Raw genomic sequence first — 18,494 nt, forward strand, 5'->3', positions numbered from 1 at the left:
TGGTTATTGTGTGGGGTTGTTTCACACACAAACAATTTGTCTCACGATGTCATGACATGCTTTAGTGTCATTAATTTGGACATTTGACATCAAGTTGTATAATTCTTCACTATGCGCATTCCCTCTATCACCCTTCTTAATTTCCGGTTAGAACCTTTTTAGCCTGCAAATTCAGTTCAACATGATCAGATTATATATATCACCTGCATATGACCATAAAAAATACATGCAAGTTATCACCATACTCTTCACTAATAATTTCGATAATGCGTTTTTGACATGTTTAAAAGGACCTGTTTTTTGCCTGATCCATTTCAAAATTACCATTTTGATGCTAACCCAATTTACTTGTTTTAAAATTACAAGTTCATTATTTCTATTTATTTATTTGACCCACTCTAAAAGCACCTATTTCTTTTTTGACATGTTTCAAAATTACCTATGTTTTTATTTCGGACGACAAATCCGCAAGCTTTGTGTCCAGAAACAGACCCGAGGTTTCAAAAAGCTTTGGAACATAGGAGAAGGTTTATGTGCTCACTTTACTTTAGGTTTAACTAATATTGGCAAATTATCATTATAAAATATATATTTCTTTTAATCTTTGAATTCTTTTATTTAATATATAAAATATAAGTTTTGTGTTGAAAAAAAAAAAGTTTACTTAGGTCTGTTTTTGACATGCATCAAAAGTCCTAGTTTTTTCTTTGATCTATTTAAAAATTACCATTTTGATCCTACCCCGTTTGAACTGGTTCAAATTAGCTATTTTTTTAATTGACATGTTTTAAAGTTCCCTTTTTGTTTTGACCCGTTTCAAAATTACTTATGCTTTTAGTCATTCTTAAAATTGTTTTTGTGGTATAATTGACAATTGATTCAAGGTGGGCATATCATGGTGAGGAAGATGTATCACTCTATACCCGATGATACAACTTTCCTCTTGGATGTCCTTAAGCATAATATAAGGAAATGAAAATGTCCTATTGGATGTATCACTCTATATCCAATGGAATGTAAATTGTGCTAAAATAGTGCTTACCGATGCTAAATTGCTAATAAGTTAACTTGTGCAGCAACAACAGCTAGATATGGCAATGCTTTGAGATTGGTCTGCCCATCAAGTGTGACAAAATAAAATGGCGATTATTTTATTTTATTTTTTTATTTATATTATTCTTTTTATCATGCGAACTTGAAATAACAAAATTAATATAGAACGATACCACGTAAATTGCCGGATTGCTTGGATCTCTGGCGCCATGTTGTAGGTCCCCCGACGCCGCCATAAACGACAAAATCCAATGAAACCACTACCGGCAATGGCAGGCGAACACCCCCTCTCTCTTCTTCTCTACAGTTGCGATGCAACTATTTTAAGTCGTCGACATGCACAATCATGACTACCAACGACAGGTCCATGTCAAACCATAGATTATCTAAGAGCAAACACGGGCGTCGAAGGTCCATACCCCTACCAGATCACTGCGACACCATGCCAGATTAAAGCCAAAACCTTGGTCAAATTGTACAGCTGAAACAGCTTCAAGTACAACACATGTCATGTTACCGCTTCAATGCCCGGGACCGGCAACACTTGAGTTTTACTACCGTTCGGGTTTTACCGACTTGTTGCGCGGTGTTAACCACTTATTAAAATACAGATAATCATAACGCTACAATGAGACAAAAATTTTAATTAGACATTAGACATGACTGAAAGATATAAATTACATAACATGTTGCGTCTTGTTTGATGGACCCGACGGTATGTGATAATAACGTTAAGCAGTATGTGAAAAACGTTCAAGCAGTTTCCATCATATCTTATCAATCGTGGGCCCGATTTAACTAACACAAAATTCATGTTTCATTTAGCTTATCTATCTTCGAGTTTAACTTTTACCAACATTTCAAATCTGTTAAATTGGGTTGTCACTCACACGTAAGGGGACCCGGGGCACCGCGTGATGGAGCTCCCATCACGCGTGATGGGCTTTTGAACACCGCCGCCACTCCCTTATCAAGCTTGATGGAGGTGCTTTGCGTGATGGCCATCACGCTTTAAGTGGGTTTGAGTGATGGAACTCTCTCTCTATATACATATATATACACCCCAAATACATTCCTCTCACTCACACAAAAACCTATATGTATATATATATGTATGTATGTATATATACCAAAACCTATCACACCACACCACCCTACCAAATCCCATCAAAATGTGATGGATTTGGGGTTGGTGACGTGACATAATTTGATTGGGTGGGGTTTGTGATGAGATTTCCACCACCCCTCCCCCTAATCAACTAAAACAGGGAAATAATTATCAAAACTATCCATCTTTTATGATTTGTTGAAAGTTTCTTATTGATAATCAAGTACAAGGAGCAAGTAATAAAACAATGATTAACAAATTGTTTAAAATGAACAACCCGTGTAATACGACTTATTAAATTGGGTTTGCTTACTTTTCCAATCGATTGTGTTGTTTGCGTGTTGATGCAGCCATAGTACGTAGTTAACAAAACAATGAAATACATGCAATAAAATTCCAAAGCAAAAACTAATACACACAATTATGCAAATGAACATTAAAAAGTATATGTAATAGAATAAAACTAGAGCGAAGCTCACGCGATACAGTAGGAAACACAAAACAATAACACAACGTGAATATATAAAATGTAACTGATTTTGAGAATGTAGTAAAACAGTTTATTGATTGTTTACATAATTAGATCTAAAAAAAAATCATTATTAATTGTGATAATTACAAAATTGAAGTTGTAGGCTTAATGGAGATCCCCTCACCGCCCTCTTGTGTTTAAGTCTAAGGTTCGTTACTAGGTATAGTGATACGATCCTATTATATTAATAAGTTTATTATTATGATTTAAGTTTATCTTTTATTTAGGGACTGTTTGTTTACATCTGAATGGAAACATTCAGATGTAAACATTTAATTCATTCAGATTTCAGATTATTTGGTTTCAAACAGAAAAATATCTGAATGGTTTAGGTCTGAATCATTCAGACTTGTTATTATAGCTGAATAGGACAGAGGCTAATTCAGATCTGAATGAACCGAACAGCCCTTAGTTTCCTTATTATAATCAAATTATGTTTCCTTATTTTTTTATCTTTTTCTATTTTTATATATTTGTTTTTCTATATATTGTAACCTCGTTTAAAAAAAAGAATACAAAAGAATTACTATTTTGGTCTATTTTCTCTTCTTCTCTTATGTTCTTGGAAGATTGACAGTTGTCTCGAATAAACCGTAACAATTGTTTCTTTCATTGAGCCTTAGCCTAGATGTTTTTGGAAGAACTCATGTGGGAGCATCCACGATTACTTATTTTTACCGGATCTAATCCGGCTCTATGGATATCTCAAGTTGAACGATATTTTCTTTTTTACGTGAACTATGGCGACGAGCGATTTCCCTACGCTGTGTAATCCTTCACTGATGAACCTTTCTGGTGGTTCAATGTTTGGCTTCGGAGTTCAGACTTCCTCACCTGGGATGATTTCACTACAGCAATGCTTACTAAATTCCACGCTAGTTCCGTCAATGCAACTGCCAAGTTTGATCATGAAACCATTGTTAATGAGGGAGTTACTAAAGGATTGAAAGATGTGACCTTAGGTGGACATGCAACTTGTAAATATAAGCAACAAAATTATAATTTGATGGTTAATAAAGATGCCAATCAAATTTACAACAATACAATTAGCTTGTCGGCACCTACACCATTAAAAGGTGAAACAAGACGACCCGAGTTGCACCCCTTGTGGTGATCTGTTGGCATTGGCCCAAATAACACTAGAAGACTCGAATGGTGACCACTGTGGTGCTACATTGACACCACCCCGGATGCCGGTGTGCAACTCTAGTGGCGGCCACCATGGCGACGTCATTCCATCTTGAGGACAAGGACGTTTTCAAGAGGTCGGGAATTGATACGAATCTATTATTTTAATAAGTTTATTATTATTATTTAAGTTTATCTTTTATTTATTTTCCTTATTATAGTCAAATTATGTTTCCTTATTCTTTATCTTTTTCTATTTTTTTGTCTTTGATTTTATCTATATTGTAATCTTGTTTAAGAAAAAAAATAAGAACAACTGTCTCGAATAAACCGTAACATATAGTTAAATGAAAATTACCAAAATAAGCAATTGAACCCAAGTTTATATAAAAGTAGGCAAAGAAAAATAGGCTTACAATAACATATGCAAGATAAACATATAACCTCTTTAGGCATCACTATCAGTTTTAGGCATCAATTTTTAGCCTGTTGGTTCTCTTTATGCTCCGATGTAGCCTAATTACATATCTGCTTGAGCCTTGAAGTGGTGTCAAGTTATTTATCACGAGTTTTAGCATTAGGTCTATAGATCATGTGTTTATCTTTCATTGGTTCTATTTTGTCTCTCTTTAAAAAAATCTGGCTTTTCATTGATGGATTAATTTCAAAAAAACTTGATTTACCTAGTTTAGCTTCAATTAAACTGAATAAATATTTTTGTTGATTCGTCGCTTCTTGGGAACAATTTTTGAATTAACAAAGCATTGTTATATATTATGTAAGCAATAACATTTTCTAATTGAATCGATCAAAACCAATAAAAAAAGCATGAAATACATCGATTCTTCTTCATCCACGAGAAAATTCTTAAGGTTAGAAACATGAAATACATCATGTATGACCCTTAACTCCTCTCGTAAACTCAAACGATACGCTACATGTTCCACATGCTCTATGATCTAAAAGGGACCAATATAACGAGTACTTAACTTCCCTCGCTTCCCAAATCAAACAGCGTCCTTCCATGGCAATACTCTTTACATAACCTTATCACCAATCTCAAATTCCAAAAGTTTCGTACGCTTATCGGTATAAGTTTTCATTCGGTCTCGTGCCACTTTTAATCTATCCCTGATTTGAGCAATCTTACATGTGGTTTCTTGAACAAGTATTGGTCTTGGTAACTAACATTCCCCAAATTTTAACCAACATAAAGGTGTCCTACACTTTCTCCCAAAGAATTCCTTAAATGGCGCATCTTGAATACTCGATTGATAATTGTTGTTGTAGGAGAATTCCATTAACGATAGATGATTATCCCAACATCCACCTAAATGAATAACACAAGCTCTTAGCATACCTTCCAATGTATTTATCGTCCTTTCACTTTGATCGTCGGTTTGATTATCCCGGGGCTTGCTGCATTTCCAAAATCGACAAGTAAAATGAGCATCTGTATCTGATAGAATTGTCACCGGAACTCCATGCCTTTGACACAATTTCATCCACATACAACTTTGCTAGCTTATCCATACTGAAGGTTTCCTTAATCGGCAAAAAAGTGTGTGAACTTCGTCAAACAACTCACAATAATTCAAACAATGCCTATCTCATCACTTGTCGGTTTAGTCACAAAATTCGTTGTAATCTTATTTCATTTTCCAAATGGGAATTTCCAATTGTTGAGGCAAACCCAAAGGTCTTTAAATCTTTGATGTTTTGACAATAAATTACAAACATGTTAAACATACCCACATAACTCATAACCAACTTTTCATACCAACCCACAATAATTGTCCTTTAGATTCTTATACAATAATATGGAATATTCACATAATAAATATTTATGAAAATAAATTTCAAATTTTAGGTATTATTTCTAAATAATTTCAGAAATATATATTATAAACTAGTCGTGACGAGTAGATTATGTTAGCACACGAGTAGTTTGCAGAACCAATTAAAACATGTCACGTGGCCATGAACTAATTGTGACGAGCAAGTTCTTGAATCATTTAGTCGCCACGAATAATAAAGTTGCATGTCTCGTAATCAACGCCCACAAGTACTGCATAAGTCCTTTAGTCACGACGTGTAGATTACAAATTATTGAGTTGTTTTGTTTACCAAATACATCGAACCGATTACTTTTACAAATAACTATGTGGACCTATTAGTTTGAAAGCTCAATTAATCCTTACGAGTAGATCTTGGCCAACGACTAGTTCTTTCGGTATACATTTTGTAACACCATAGGAAAATTCCACATCGATCGTGGACATGAGAGATCATTGGTTTATAAGTAAATGTCTCGCCTCTTAAATCACCAACACGTTTTGGGCCTAATGGTAGTAGACGAGAGGAGAGCTCCACAGTTAAGCGTGCTCATGTGAGAGTAGTAGCAGGATGGGTTCCTTCTGGAAAGTCTCTACCTAGACAACCAAAAACAAATCTGTGAGTTCTTCGTGGGCAAAGCGGACAATTTGGTGGTGCGAGGCGCCGGATGTTACAAAAAGGGGTATTTAAACTCACATGAAATACTGAATATGATAACGAGAAGATGGCAACGGTTAGAGCGAACTAAATGGTCCTGCGAGAAGTCTCAGAAAATTATTTTAGATATAAAGCATAAATTAAATAACTAAACGAGATAACACGCGATTGCACGAGATTAACGAGTAAGATACGATGCTATTGCTTGTATTTCGGATTTGGGATCATTGGGGTATTATTGTTAAAATCTTAAATATCGAAATAATTACTTATATAATATTTAATAAGTTGGGTTTTTAAATAAGTAAAATATATAATATTATATTCATCAATATTGAAATAAATAAACAATAATTGTTTTAGATTTTTTATATTTATTAATAAATTTAATGATAAATAATAATATTATAACAAATAATAATATTACTAGTAATCATACCCGTGCGTTGCGGCGGACCGAGTTTGTACCATATGCCTTGCTAAGTTAGAAGGTTGTGTTTTACATACATAGCTTCATTAGTACAAAGGATAAAGCTTAATAAAGATTAAATAAGCTTTTGTTACAGTAAAAGAATGAACAATCATGAAATTTTGAAATGAAACATTTACAATTGGAATGTTTGTGAAACATTGGTGACACAGTGCAAAAGCAATAAAATTTCATTAGACTCTGAACTGTGGAATCATATAATATTGTACAGTTACCTGCTCAATGTGATGACGAAGCTAACGATGCTCAATGTGATGACGAAGCTAACGACGACTTTGACCTATTGCAAAAGTCAAAACAAATTTCATTAGACTCTTCCTCCTAATATTAACAACTAATAAACACATGAACCACCAATAATATTTAAAAGATTAGGCATGACAGAATAAGAACCATATATGGGTCGACATATAAAAAACATACATAAACGTGTAGAGTAGGACGGTCGATAAAGCAGCAACCAAAAGCCTGTCGCCCAAAAAGCCTTTAGATATTAGCTGCGCAAACAAAATCTGAAATCTACAATATACAACACAACAATATTAAATATTAGCTGCGCAAACAAAATCTGAAATCTACAATATACAACACAACAATATTAATCCAGGCAAACGTAAAACACTTTAGATTGTCAATACTTAAAACATACAATAAATATTAAGTTACCTCCAAATGTAAGAAACATTTTGAGTAATTAATCATGTGATTTGAATATAGTGTATGTCACACCCCGACCAAAGGCGGCGGAACATGCCGGGGTGCAACCGATTGCCCAAATACACAAGACACTATTTAAAGTGACAATATTTAATCAACTCATTTATTTCATAAATCAATAATCAATACCTCTCGTTCACACAAACAAAATTTAACACAAGTAACATTTATATTATTCGTTTTACTAATACCCTAATAGTCTTGGTAACGTTTCTCATCAAGTCCTCGAGTTAACCAAAGTCAAACCTGTAACATTTCATAAAATAAAGTTTGTCAACACAAAGGTTAGTGAGCAATTCATAAGTTTGAGCATGTAAGTAAATAGTAATAAAAAGCCACAAAACTTGTATACAAAACAATAAATAAAAGCAACAACTTGGATAAATTGGCAGTCGCTAATAGAATTACGTTAGCGCCACCTAGCTACAAGGGGTTGCCAAGTAGTCTAGGATTTAATAGATTATCGTTAATTGCATTACGTTAACGACACCTTGCTACAAGGGGATGCCAAGTAGTCTAGGATTTATAGATTCAACCAACCGAAAGCGATAAACACATAGGCATATAAGCATAGAACACCAAATCGAGCAATTATTCAAGTAAAGTATACAAACACATTTGTGGGTTTAAGATTCAAGTAAATAAAGCATTTAGTTTGATAAGTATGAAATGTCACCCCAAAACGGAAGATGGAAAAAGGTTACTGGTTAGCTATGTGGCATAAAAGAAAAAGAAAAAAATGGTTACTTATGCTTTAAAAAATAAATAATATTTATAATTAGTAACTTATTTACATTTAAATATTGTTTTAAGTTATAGGATAATCAATGAAAAATGTGTGGATACTATGTACTTAATTAATTAGCATAGCACTGCTATAACATATTAGAAAACCCAAATAACCCTAAATCAACCCAAACATTCGTGTTAAGCCATGTATTTATTTCTGTATAATATAGGTTACTGATTCAAACTATAATTATATATATATATATAAGACCAAAAGTAAAAGAAAATGCATTACCGATTCAAGTGGCTTTTAACCATTGGATGCAGTTCTACAACCATCACAACTGCATAGGAAGCGGATGCTCTCTATTCCCTCCTTTTCACTTGTGGCGCTCTCACTCCCCTTCCCACTCATAAAACCCACCCGAGCTCGACCTAATAGAAAGATGTTCACTTTAAGGATCTCTCCTATAGCCCAGCCCTTCGAAAGGGCGGCTCCATGTCACTCCATGAGCTGATGAACCAAAATGTTTGCTTGCACCTGCAATATTCTAATCAAACACATTTTAGTCATTGGTCAAGACCAGGCTAGAATTTGTATGGGCCACCAGTAAGTAAGAAACCACCACTAATTAAATCATCTGAAACTACATATTGGTTAAATCAGGAACTCATTTTGAAGTGATTCAAGAAGAAATATTTTATTATAAAGCAGAAAATGAAAAATGCACCTTCACATGTGTTCCTTTGAAAGTTCTGTTTGTTGCTTGACCTGTTGTTTTATTGCTTCTTTGCTCACCACCTGAACACCAAAAATAATATATTATTGATGGTGTTACACCATATTCAATGAATAAAACCTACATGAAAATTACTTACTCCATTGCTGCCTAATTTCTTTCCTGGCTATAGTGGTAGTACAGTATGTCCCTAAACATTAGCCCAATATCCCAACCAGCTCGTTAATGAGTAAAAACTGTAAAACGTCAATGATAAGATCAAATGAGAATTTAGCTGCTGAAAATGTCACCAATGTGCTTCTGAACATGGCAAAGGAGAATGATATTTTCATGTACCTGGTGCAAAATGGAAAGTTAAAAATAAACAAAGATCAAGTTCTTCTATGGAAATTCACATATATCTTCAACTCTATTGGTTTCATTACATTCATGTTCATATTTGATGCATAAAATAAAGAAAACATCAAATGGGGAAAATTAACAAAAGAATGTACATACTAAAATTCAAAAAGGGAAAAAAAATACTGAAACTAAACAGGGGTATATCGGATAATTAAAGAAAAATGTTTGTAGTAATTAGCAAGCTGTATGACTGTACTAAAAATCATCATAACTATTTTCATTACATTACATATATATCATTTGACGAATAGGAATTGAAAGCTACCGTCACTGATGAAGCGATTAACGACCGTGAAGATACATACGTTAGAAGATGCTGATGACGTAATCAGACAATGCCCGTCTATCTGCCGTTAGTCTGTAATTGTCCCGATGTAAACATCATCTATTAATAATTAACCAATGAACATTGACCAATCAGACAATGTATTTATACAAATGTAATTGATTCTTTAAAACCCTCCCTCTGTTCGATCGTAAGAACTGAATCGAGGGAAAACATATGTAACCGTGATTGGAGTCGTTGGTGGTGATTCATGGTTGTGGATAATAAATCACTAAAGGGTAAAGACGAAGATAGAAGATGATTTAGGTATTTGCTCTGATTGGAAAGAAGCAACCACACACACACACTCTCTCTCTCAAAGAAAGCAAAGCAATCAGCACCACACAATCATTCACTGATTAAGAAAGGACGCCACGTAGAGGCATACGTGTTCATATCCTACCTAAAGCAAAATTATGCATCAATTTGTTGTACATAATGCATCAGAATAAGTACTACCGAGCTACAGTACACTTTGTAAGTAGAGCAGAAGTTGCCTTTTAAATATATATATAATATGTGTTATTATTAAGTAAATTGTTTCATTAATAATAAAATGTTATAAATAATAATAGAATTATAATTATAATTATAATTATTATTATTAAATTTTATGTTAGATATGCAAATGAGAATAATATATATATATATATATATATATATATATAATGACAAGGTTAAAGTGAAAATTAATTTTGATCAAAGAATAAAGTTCGGCTCTAAGGTATAGAATTATAACAAAACCAGGGTTCGCTTTATCAAAATAAATGCTTATTTAATGTTATATACATGTAATAATATCAAAAATTGATTAAAAAGTATTTTAAAAAAGTCAACATTCAAAAACCATGCCTAAGGGATTCGAACCCACGCCCAACGCCGATACACATCTTAATAAACATGCGCTAGCCATCAGGCCAACGCTTAAACTTGATTATGAGATGCAAAAATAAATTGATTAGTAGACAGTTTGTTCTTCCCCAAATCCAATTATAAACCCTAGAATCCGAAATCCGTTTAAATGATCAAAATGTTTACAATTGATTTAGGGTTATTGATTGTCGGTTAGAAACGAATTAAAAGCATGATTCAGTTACTGATTTTGATTATGGATCACGGGAGTACAAAGAACTAGACTCACGGATTCAAACTGATCTTGGCGGCTTCGTTTAGGGAAATTAAGTTAGGGTTTTAAATCGTGATGTTGAGAGGAAGGTGTGGGCGGGTTTAATTGCTTTTTGATCGTGTTTATATAGGGTATTGGGTACGAGTCAACTGCGGTTCGAATTTTGGTAAATTAGTTGTCAATTGTAAATCGTTTTCCAAGATTAGAGTGTTGGTTAAGCGTGTTATGGTTTAAGGATTGATTTAGTATGTTTAATTTCATTGATTATGCCGAAAATTAAGGTTCAAGAAAGAGGGGGTTTTTGCGCCGACGGGGAAGAAGAGAAGAGGAGGGAAATAAATTTTTGATTAAATTGAAATATGGTCCTTGCTCTTTAGTTGTGGGTGCAAGAGTGGTTAAAAACTAAGTTAAGGGTAAATTATACAAATTTCCCATAGTATTAACAATAAATAAATAAAAGAAATACACATATACTTAAACGAAAGCGAGGTTTATTAAATAACGAACATTCGAATAATAATTGAGACAAAAGAAAGAAAAAAAATAATCGGCCCGAGTTCCAGGTTTGAAAAATAACGAATGTTACACAAGTCAGTTTCGATTGATATATGCTTGAATGTACAAGTTTCTTAAAGGATAAATATTTATAATCTCAAGTTTTCTTATATTAACTGTAAGGCCTCGTTACCGGTTCCTCACTTTTGATGTTGGATTTACTCATAAACACAGTTCTAAATATCATAATTAATTAAAACTTTACGCGGAATATAAAACTTTCAAACATAATATATTACATAACCTTCAAATCTTGTTTTAACAACATTCATAGTCATTTAAACATGAAACATAGTCTTTAAAATAACATAGCATTTTCTTGAGATGTCAGTATCTTCAATTTCATGCCATGTGTTCCCCTCAAGTGAGCTGCCTCATCCTACTCACTTGCGTGCGTACTAAAAGTCAGCTACGCTGAGTGAGTTCTAGTTAATCAGGTAACGTACAATACATTCACATATTCCTACATACGCATCCGAAGATACATATTATCTAACCTGCTTACATTTCTTTCATATATACATTATCATGTACTTTCTTTCTTTCATTCTTTTCTTTTCTTTCATAATTTATATTAAACCCTACTTTACATTATTCTAATCTGCCTCGAGAATTATAAGGGCTCGGTTCCCTTTCTGCCTCGAGAATTATTAGGGCTCGGATCCCTTTCTGGCACAAAATTTATTAGGGCTTGGTTCCCTTTGTGCCTCGAGTATTATTAGGGCCCGGTTCCCTTTCTTCTGTACAACCATACCATACCTGTCTACGCATTCATAATCATAACTTTCATACATGCATTTATATACCATTCATATCTTCAAACTATCACCCGACGGTACATGTAATATCCGAAGATCGTTCACGCACCGTCAAGCATTCATTCATACATAATCATATAAGGCATACACTTACCACTTAAGGTAATTGTATTAACTAATCACATCGAGTATGCACACAGCCTCGAAAACATAACAAGGAAGTTGGGCTAGAAACTCACCTGAATCCTGTTTCTTTCTTCGTTGATCGTTATCCCTTTCTTTAATTGAGCTCTGCTAACTGTATATGAGTTACACATATCAATACTTGTCCTAATTGTATTACTCGTATTTCAGCCAAAATGGCTAAGTCTGGTCTAATCTAATGGTCTTGTTTTAGATTAAAATTACTTAGAATATTTCATCCTTAAGTCCTAATGTATTTAAATACTTTGTATTCTAATAATCTTTGTATTCTAATAATCACATTGTAAGCTAATGATCACATTGTAATCTAATGATAGATTGTAATCCAATGATATATTTTAATAATGGTAGATTGTAATCCAATGATACATTGTAATCTAATGATAGATTGTAATCCAATGATACATTGTAATCTAATGATAGATTGTAATCCAATGATTCATTGTAATCTAATGATAGATTGTAATCTAATGATACATGTAATCTAATCGAGTCCCTTAAAATTAATCGAGTCTTATGAAAGTAATCGAGTCTTTTAAAAGTAATCGACTCCTTTAAAGTAATCGAGCCTTTTGAAAGTAATCGAGTCTTTTGAAAGTAATCGAGTCTTATGAAAGTAATCGAGTCCTTTAAAGTAATCGAGTTCCAAAAGTAAGCGAGTACAATCAAAGTAATATAATTCCAAAAGTTAGCGAGTACAATCAAAGTAATCGAATTCCAAAATTAATCGAATAATCAAAGTAATCGAATTCCAAGAGTAATCGAACGACAAAGTAAGCGATTCCATAAAGTAATCGACAACAAAGTAAGCGATCCATAAATTAATCAACTACAAAGTAAGCGATTCCATAAAGTAATCGACTACAAAGTAAGCGATCCATAAAGTAATCGACTACAAAGTAAGCGATCCATAAAGTAATCGACTACAAAGTAAGCGATCCATAAAGTAATTGAATTCAAAATAAGCGAATGAGCTGTTGTTACCGGTTTGTTTTATCATCCTTAACAAGCGTCTCGTGACTTTAATACACTTGTTATGGCACTTGTTTTTAGCTTCATCGCGTGGGCACCTAACTAGTGCTTTTTTAAATAAGCTAATTCATAACTTCTTAATTATGCAAACTTACATAACAAATAACCTTTTAATAATAGAAAACCAAAAAAATCAATTGATAAAAAACAAATCGTATCTGGTAACCCAAAAAAATTATCTAAATCATGAATTCGGTTTTCTAGTCAGATATGAAACAAACTAGTGATTATGTTCTAGCGACGATATGTATTTGAATTAATATATAACTAGTGTTACACCCAGCGCGTTGCGCCGGGACAGGTGGGTAAAGCCCAGGTGATGATAAAACCAAAGGGTTGTCGGTCCCCGAACATTGAGGCGAATCAAAACAATTTCAGTCGGTTTCGGTTACGTGTGTTATGGTATTAGAACTAAAACTCGAATGTCGGTAAAACCTGAATGTTGTCAATCCCGGTTGTTGAGGCGGTGAGTCTATGCAAATTCGGTCTCAGTTACGTTTGTTACGATAGCAGAACTAAAATAAAAACACAAAATAAATACAAAACTAAATTTGGCATTAAATTGGTTTTAATTGTGTTCGCTAAGGTAATAGAACTAAAACAAAATATAGTGATAACGTGCCTCTAAGTGGCCCAATCGGGCACTTGCAGCACCAAAGTTTTCTTTTATTATAGGAATATTGGTTTTAAATACTCTCAACTTTGACCAATTGGTAGATAGCACTCCCAACTTACGAATTGTTCCCCAACACTCCCAAATTTTAACATATTATCTTCTGGCACTCCCGGAGTAACGAAACACTAACTTCATTAGTGTTTGGGGTAAAAAATGTCATTTTTCAAAGTTCATGGGATTAAATCAAATTTTATATATTATATACATTCCATCATACCACCCATCTTCCCTGCCGACAACCACCAGCCACCACCGCCACTGGCAGCCGTCAATCACCCCCATTCTTTAGTGTTTGAAACAGAGTCGGTAGAAAACCATATAGGAAACACTCCTAATCGATCCCACCCACCGACCTTTCCGGGCCAGAATCCACCGACACCTCAAATGCCGCCTGAAAAACCCAACTCTTCATCATTAAAACAGTTTTCCTCCGATAATATGGCCGCAGGAAAAACCAAACTCTTCATCATCGCCACCATTCTCCTCGTCGTTGCCACCACCATCTTCCTCCCAATCATAATCACCACCGTCTCCCACCCACCACACCACCACCACCGTATCCCACCCAATAACAACCACCCACTTGACTTCCCACCCAACGCCACCCAATTCCTCGAGTCCAACGGATTCAACTTCATTGCCAACCTCATTCACGTCTCGTCGGACCTCTTCTTCTTAACCTCCGAATCCATCATCTTCGCCATCCCGGATTCCGCCATGTCCAATCTCTCAAACCCTTAGTGGCCGGTGGTTGGTGTTTGTCGGTAGGGAAGATGGAGGAGGGGTGGTTGTTGGGTGGAGATGGATGATGGAATATATAATAAATAAAATTTGATTTAATCCCTTGAACTTTGAAAAATGACATTTTTATCTCGAACACTAACGAAGTTAGTGTCACGTTGCTCCAGGAGTGTCAGAAGAAAATATGTTAAAAGTTGGGAGTGTTGGGGAACAATTTGTAAGCAGGGAGTGCTATCTACCTACGGGTCAAACTTGAGAGTATTTAAAACCAATATCCCTTTATTATATATAAAGTAGGTAACAAACCGTTGCGCTGCAGCGGCGTAGCGACGCGAATTCGGTTGGTATTAGTTAAGTCCGTTACGGGATCGGTACTAAACGAATAATAAATAATTTCGTAAACGCCCAAATGGTATTGACACACGTACAATTTATGATCAAAGTGACATGAATTTGGTTGGTATCGGTTAGGTTTGTTACAGTTCCATCAATAAACACACAAAAAAATAAATTACTAAACGTCTGGAATAATAGTGGTATTCGTATAGCTTATAAAAAACATATTTAATACGACACTTATTCGATTAGTAAAACTCGGGCATTGCGGCGACAAGTCAACACGAATTCGGTCGGTATCAGCTAACTTATTTATGGTACCAAAAGTAAACACCCGAAAAATAATTTCGTTAACATATTTGAAACAAAAGAATAAAACTACACACTCAAAAAAATACTAAAAGAAAAGTTAAATATTAAGAAAAAAAGAGAGAAATAATTTAAATGTTAAAATAAATCTTTTGAATGTCTTAACATTTAGACCAACCTACGAGAAACAAATACAAAATATATATCATAAAAAAACATCACAATGAGATTTGAACTTGCAGTAAAAGAGAGGACCAAGAAGGAAAGAAAGACTATAAGAATACCACTTAACCATCACACCTTCTACATATCAATTGTTTATACAATCAATTAAGTTATTTAAATACTCAAAATAATATCTTTAAAGATTTTGTGACACCGATCACTTGATCTTTATCTTATGTATATAACATAATAATAGCAAACGAGTCGGCCTGGGTTTAATTTTCATTGAACATATATATACATTTTTAGCGATAGATTTTGTGATGCAAAAAAACCAAAATACTATTATTATTTTTCCTATGAATTCCATGTTTTCGTTTCAGTTTTATTACAAAAGGTTAGATTTATGTAAAATGGTGCGGTCATGTCATGTTAAAATTTACAAGTTGTTCAAATAGTTTAACATTTTTAACACTATTTCATATGTTAATCTTCTACACCTACTAATCAATATACTAGTAAACGATACGTTTAATTGTTTCATAATATTGTTATTATTAACGTGACTTTTTACGCCTCTAATCTATTTTTATTATAAAACGTGAAATTTATGTAAAATCTCCCCTTGATACTTATAGAAAATTTATAAATTGTTCAGTTCTTTTTTTTTTTATAATTTTCGCTCCCATGTACACCGGTCATCAACCTATTATTAATAAAGTAACTTTAAAAAATATAAAGAAAGTAAATTATAAATAATATATGGTTCATATCAGAGCTGTCTCATCGAAGTATTGAACACGTTTTTCACACGTCTTCCTCCTTCAACCATTGAATTTTGAATTAAGCAATTAATTAATCAATTAATAATTCTGGTCAAAACTATGTCTTCAAAAGATATTCAAAAAATACAGGGACCTATACGAAAAGGATAACCACTGAATATGTCAGAAAACATTTAATTTCTCAAATGCATTTATCATGCATTTATCACCGTTCCTTGAAGGACGAATCGGGAGGTAGTTCGCAGCCGGAGATGACGAATCAAGGAACGGTGTTTACGTACGACCTTGAAGCGGTACGTCAAAAGTTTTCAAACTTTGTGATTCAAAATACACTTCCTTTCAACCACTTCGACAACCTTCAATTCACGGAGATGATGCAAAAGTATGTTCAACCACGCTACCAACACGTAAGTCGTTCGACCCTTAGAAGAGATTGTCTTAAAGCTTGGAAAAACGCTAAATCCGAACTAATTTCATACTTTTCAAACTTACAAACTGGTGTAAACTTAACAACGGATGTGTGGTCGGTACCTAATGGTTCGCCCGACTCATACATTTGTGTGACGGCTCATTGGGTTGACCCCGAGTCGTGGCAAATGATGAAACGAACCGTTGCGTTTCAATTGTTTGATTACCCGCACACGGGTAGAAATATTTTTAAACTCTTGGATAAAGTCATTCGACAATACAAGATTGAAGATAAAATCTTTTCAATTTCGTTTGATAACGCGTCCAACAATACGGCCGCGGTTGGCCATTTAAAATTAAAGTATAAACCTATTTGTGATGGAGCGTTTTTTCATAGCCGATGCATTGCACATATTATCAACTTGGCCGTGCAAGATGGGTTAAACGTGATCGAAACGCAAAGAAACAATTTTAAAAGAATGTTACGAGATGTTTTTAGCAACAATAAAACATTTTCAAGATACAAAAAATTTTGTGATGAAGCTAATTGTCAATGGTTGGGGCCCAATTGGGATTGTCCAACAAGATGGAACTCGACTTGTGATATGTTTGAGAAAGCCATCCAACAAAAAGAATCACTAATTGCGTTTCATCAAATAATGTCAAATAGGGGTAAATGTGCACCGTACGATCATAGAAACTGGTTGTTGATTGAGATCGTTACGGAGGTCCTTCAAATTTTTAAATCTTACACAACTAGTTTATCCGGGGTTTACTATCCAACAAGCCCCATTGCTTTACCAAAAATTGCTGTCATGTGCACAAAGTTGGGTGAACTTCATTGTAGGGGTGCACCTTATTTTGATATGGGTGTAAAAATGAAAGAAAAATTTAGAAAATATTTTCAACAACTACCCGCTGTTTTGACATGTGCTGCTGCGTTAAACCCTTGCATAAATGTTGGTGGTGTTGAAGCTTTAATAGAAAAAATTTATGATGAGCTAGAGTTAAACGACGATCAAAACCCCTATTATAACCAAACTTTAAAGAATGCTTTCAACACCACCTTGTCTAACATGTATGATGTTTACCTTACAAAATACGGGTCGTCTTCCCAAATTCATGACTCGTTAAGAGCTGTTGCCCAATCCCAATCCCAAACCGACCTTGAAATGGGGATGTACTACATGATTTGGGAAGACGCCCGTAAACGTCAAAAGGTAAACACCCCAAGCAGTGAACTTGGAAGGTATGGTGGTACCAACTTTGTGAAACACATGACTCCAGATGAATTTAGAAGTCTTGATTTGCTGGCTTGGTGGAGAGGTAAGGAGGATGAGTTTCCGATCCTCGCCGCCATGGCAAAAGATTTACTAAAGGTCCAAGCTTCCACGGTAGCTTCGGAGTCTGCTTTTTCTGTTTCTGGCAGGGTTATATCGATTAGGAGGACTCGACTCACTCCACCAGCTGTAGAGATGTCTATTTGCTACAAGGATTACTTGGACTCTTTAGATAGGGCACAACATCAACGCTCACTCGAGGGGGAAATGGACTATGAGGCGGGCTTGTATGAAGACGAGGTCAATCAAGGACACACTCAACCAATGACCGATGAAGAAGCCGCGTACGACGATTACCTAAGGAATAGCTCGGGATCGGGTAGCGATGAAAATAATGAGTAA

The 18,494-nt window shown here is 34.4% G+C and overlaps 1 long non-coding RNA gene across 1 annotated transcript; it reads right to left on the reverse strand.

The window, feature by feature from the left end:
- Window positions 1–7,255: 7,255 nt before the first annotated feature.
- Window positions 7,256–9,303, reverse strand: LOC143581476 (uncharacterized). Its single transcript, XR_013143827.1, has 3 exons — window positions 8,982–9,303; window positions 8,546–8,791; window positions 7,256–7,323 (listed from the first exon to the last, which is right to left on the reverse strand). It is a non-coding gene; the product is annotated as an uncharacterized LOC143581476 (long non-coding RNA).
- Window positions 9,304–18,494: the final 9,191 nt, after the last annotated feature.

Source organism: Bidens hawaiensis, unplaced genomic scaffold (assembly GCF_021521415.1).
Source record: "Bidens hawaiensis isolate Kalapana, Puna unplaced genomic scaffold, B.hawaiensis_p1.1 tig00031031_1, whole genome shotgun sequence".
NCBI classification, from domain to species: Eukaryota; Viridiplantae; Streptophyta; class Magnoliopsida; order Asterales; family Asteraceae; genus Bidens; species Bidens hawaiensis.